A 4,571-nucleotide genomic window follows, 5' to 3' on the forward strand; every position below is an offset into this window, starting at 1 on the left:
GTCTTACCCAAACTGACCTAAACACACAAACTGTGTATGTGTATATGTATATGTATGTGTGTGTAGATAGATAAAGAAAAACAAGCCAATGCACACACGCACGCGCACACACACACACGCGCACACACACACACACTCATTCACTCTCACTCACCACAGTCCTGTCAATGCCGCATTGTGCTGGAGACCCCCGGCCTCTCCTGCAGACTCCACGCCCAGACCTGAAGGTGAGTCCCCCAGGCGGAGCTGGGGATTTATGACCTGGATTTCAAATTGGTTCAAGTTCAAAGCTGGCTCAACAGCAGCTGCCACTTTGACCGCCATCCTTCCTCAGGCCTGGCTCCAGGTCGGGTGGTGAGGAGATGCTGAGCATGATTTCCAGAAGGTTCTTTTCGATCTGCATTAGGACGAACCCTGAGATCTCCAGCACCAGAGAGGGGGCTCGGCAGGAGTTTGAGGGTGGGGATGGCCCTACATGGCTGCTGTCTCTCAGCTCATGTGGCCCCTGATATTTGGGGTCTCTGAACTCAAACGGGCAGGAGAACTGGGCCGGCTTCCTGAGTCCACAGAGGATGGGACCTCCGTGCTGGGCACAGGTAAGAGAGGTCACCTCCTTACCTGCTCCTGGGTCACGGAAGGGAAAAACGAGATGTTACGTGTCGTCGGTGCTGAGTCACGGGGCGTTCTTCCTCCTAGGGTGACCTGAGGACATCGGGGACACGCACGGGCTCGGGGGAGCTGGAGGGAACACCAGAGGCTCGGAGGCCCCCGTGCTCACACCCCGGGCGGCCCCAGAAGCAGCGGGCACCCTCCGCTTCCTTCCAAAAGCATTTACGACGGCCTCTCTGTGTGCGCTCTGTGGACTCTGAGTAGGGAGTAAATCGTTTCTGTCCTCACATCCTAGGATGTAACTTGCACACGTGAAGGGCACGCATCTCATGGGCACCGTCCGGGCACGTGCGGTTTTGCATATGTGAACACCTGCGTGACCAACACCCAGGTCAAGAGGGGGAAATGTGTCCGTCCCTCACATGTCCCCCCGCCCCCGCCACTAACCCGAGTAACCACCACCCAGACATTTATCCTCACTGAGACTTCTGCTTAAAGACACACTCAACATTCCTCTTTTTGCCTAAAGACAGATAGAGAACAACATCAATGGCATCACACAACACGTGTTCATTTGCATCTGGCTTCTTTTGCTCAGCGTCATATTCCTGAGATTTGCCCATTTTGCAGGGGGTCTTTTTCCTTGCTGTATAGTATTCTTTTGTATGCATATACCATAATTTGCCTATCCATTTGCTACAGACTAAATGTTTCTGTCTCTCTTCACCCCATTTATGTTAAATCTTAACCCCCAAGGTGTTGGTACTAGGAGGCGGGGCCTTAGGGAGGTCATGAGGTCACAAGGGTGGAACCTCCCCCCCCCCATTGGAAGAGGCCTGCTAGAGCTCGCCGGCCCCTTTCACGTGCAGACTGAGGAGATGGCTGTGTCTGAGCCAGGAAGCCGTCCCTCGGGGGACGCTACATCCCATCCGCCTTCCAGCATCGGGAGAGCAATAGTCCAGAGGGCAGGGGTCAGCGCCGGAGTCTTTCCCACGGGGTTCCGTGGGGCCTCGAGTTTGGCAGAGAGCATCTGAGGGTCCCCATGCGTTGCCCGCCCCTCCCCCTCCCCCGGCAGGGCCTGGCAGTCCTGAGCGAGGGCCGGCAGAGCAAGAGGCCTCGAAGCGAATGAAGAGGGGGAACAGACGGGTCCCCTAAACTGTGGGGGCAGTAACCTAGTCCCTATGGAGAATGGAGATGTCTCAGCGAATGCCAGGGACCTCCTAGATCTCAAACCCAAGCCCATGGAGGAAGGTGAACGGAAAGCATGAATCACCCAGGAATATTCTGATTTGAACAAATCGACCCCCAAACTGCCTGACATTAAAAATGGCAGATTGGGAGATTGATGGAGAAACTGAGTTACAGCAGAATAAATTGATTTTGGGGGGTGGCATGGCCGGGTTTGTGAGCTGCAAGGGGTCACCGGCCTACAGAACCCAGGGTCCACCGAGCCCCGACACGCTGAGCAGACGTGGAGCTCAGGGGTGACCGAGCGAAGGTGGCCATGTCCAGCGGCCCAAATGCACCATTTCTTCTGGCCCAGGCCCAAGCGCCATTTTATGCACTCGATACCTGCTGCTCCCCTCAAGCCTCACAGCGATCCCATGAGGTCAGAGCCAGTGGTACCCTGTTTATGGGAGGAAAAGCTTTAAACAAGATGAACAGGGTCGTTCAGTTGGTAAACGGCAGAGCCAAGTGTCGCATGAGGCCTGTCCAGGCCTCCCTCCCAGGACACCAAGCCCCACGGACGCCCTGCCCTGGGCACGGCCCCCCACGCTCCCTCTCACACGTCGGCACAGCAGAGATCTCTCCGGTCCCACAAACTTCATCTAGACCTAGGCGGGCGCCCCTTACGTCCTGGGCATGCGAGATCCAGGCCCGCTCTGCTCACCTTCATCCGGCCGTGGTCATGTCTGTGTGGCTTAAACGACAGACCTTTCCGTCTCAGGGTGCTGGAGGCTGGAAGTCGGAGGTCAGGGTCCAGCGTGCTCGTGGCAGGTTCTGGGGGGGCCCCGTCCTGGTCATTCCTTGTTTTCTCCTCACCCTGTGGGGGGAGAGAGAGAGGGAGGGAGGCAGCCGGGGGCATCTTTCTCTACTGCCCCTCCTCATCGGGGCGCCAACCCATCACGGGGGGTCCGTGCTCCCCACCTCCTAACACCATCACACTGGGGGGTTGGGGTTCAGCCTGTGAGTTCTGGGGGATCTGAACCTTCAGTCCGCAGCAGTCACAGTGAGAGGCGGTAGCTGAGTCCTTCAGGATAATTGCCGAGGGGCCTTTGTTTCGCCCCCTCTTCTGCACTAACTGCCGGGGAAGGAGGCGGAGGGAGACCCCAGCACTCACCACAGCGCCCCCGGGCCACCCCCTCAGCGGGACAGCGAGGTGGACGCCGGGCTGGACGCCCCCCACCGGTGTGGGGTCCTGGAGCTCGCTTCGCCCTGTTCTTTGGTGAGCCCTGGGCCGGGCCCCTCTCCTCCCACGGGAGACCAAGTCTGGGAGGCCGTGGGAACCGCCCTGTCCGCCGCCCACTCCCCCGGCCTCTGCGGGCCTGGCCTCGCCGTGGAAGCCGGCGAGATAAACTCCTACGTGTCGAAACTCACTCCCGCGTGAGGACAAATGATTGCGCCCCCTCGAAAAGAGATGTCGAGGTCCCAACCCCAGGGCCCCGTGACTGTGACTTCGTTTGTAAATAGGGCCTTGCAGACGATCAAATGAGAATGGGGCCCCACGGGGGCAGGTGGCCCTGGTCCCACCGGCTGGTGTCCCCATGAGGAGGCCACGCGAGACAGAGGCAGCGAGTGTAGACATGTGTCTACGGGCCGGGGACCGCCGGGCAGTGCCAGCCACCCCCAGAGTGATCCAGAGCCCAGCTCGCCACGCGTGGGTGGGGACACGCCCTGCTCTGTGTCTCTGCCGCTGGGACACCGTGTCAAGCGTGTGGTTGGGGGACAGTCAGTGGCATTCCCAACCTCTTGAAAGCCACAGAGCCCTCCTCATTGGTGTGACCAAAGGCGCCCAGCCTCCCTCCCACACAAAAGCTCCTCGTTCCTAAAATAAAAATTGTTTTGTTTTCAGGTGAGCTGGGATGAAGGGGGAGGGGCTGCTGCCGCAGAGTCGGTAGGGTGAGGGGGAGGCTCCTGGCTCTGGGGGACCCAAGAGGGCACAGCCAACCCCTTTAACGGGACCCCAGCCTCTGCTCCCCAGGCAGCCGAGGCTGCCCGTGCCTGTGCAGGAAGCGCCATGGCAGTGCCCAGGGCTGGGTCCCCACTCGTCCCCAGCTTCGGCCCTGAGCCGTCAGGCCGCGATTCCAGCCTCGTGTCCCCGGCGAGGTGGGAGCTTGGCCCTGGGGCGACCCCCGTCTCCCCTCTCCCTGGACGGAGCTCCCCCTCACTCTCCACGGCCTGGCTTTCTGGCTTTTTAATCTGAGGTGGGGATTCTCTTGTTTCCTCCTGTGGTGGCATGGCGCTGAAATGCTCGCTGTCGCGGGGTGAAGGGGAGAGGCCACTCTCCTTCGGTGACCTCAGACATCCACGGGGCGCTGAGGTGGAAGGGGAGGTGAAGACGCTGCTGCCAGTCGGGGCTGGCTGGAAAGAGCACATCACGGCCGGCACGCTCACTCTCAGCCTGTGGCGGATGGACGCACAGAAACGGGGACGGAGACGGACAGGGACGGCCCGAGAGCGGGGTTCGCGGCCCAGTGCCTCCACTTACGGCCTGACTCTGAACCTCAGTTTCCTCACCTGTAAAATGGGGGCAACACGTGTCGATTGTTTACTGTTCTCTTCATAGTGGCGACTGTCAATGTCCTTCGCCCTTATCACCTGTGCGTAGGGGAACAGGGCTTCTTTCTCGAGTTCCCTTTGACGTGTGACTGTGGATTTTGCATTTTTCTTAACTGGATAGGTGTTGCTCTTATATTGGGGGAGAAAGCATCGTTGAAAGGAGGGAGGAGCTCAGATTTCTG

The 4,571-nt window shown here is 59.3% G+C and overlaps 1 long non-coding RNA gene across 1 annotated transcript in view; it reads right to left on the minus strand.

Annotated features, from left to right (window-relative positions):
- LOC107195533 overlaps positions 1-975 on the minus strand; it is a 4,250-nt gene extending 3,275 nt beyond the window's left edge. Inside the window, exons 1-2 of the long non-coding RNA XR_001516716.2 lie at positions 619-975; positions 155-397 (exon numbers count right to left, since the gene is read on the minus strand). This is a non-coding gene — a long non-coding RNA (uncharacterized LOC107195533). The remainder of the gene's footprint in view (positions 1-154; positions 398-618) is intronic.
- Between the last annotated feature and the right edge of the window lie 3,596 nt (positions 976-4,571).

The sequence above is a fragment of the Pteropus alecto genome, unplaced genomic scaffold, assembly GCF_000325575.1.
Source record: "Pteropus alecto unplaced genomic scaffold, ASM32557v1 scaffold213, whole genome shotgun sequence".
Taxonomy (NCBI): Eukaryota; Metazoa; Chordata; class Mammalia; order Chiroptera; family Pteropodidae; genus Pteropus; species Pteropus alecto.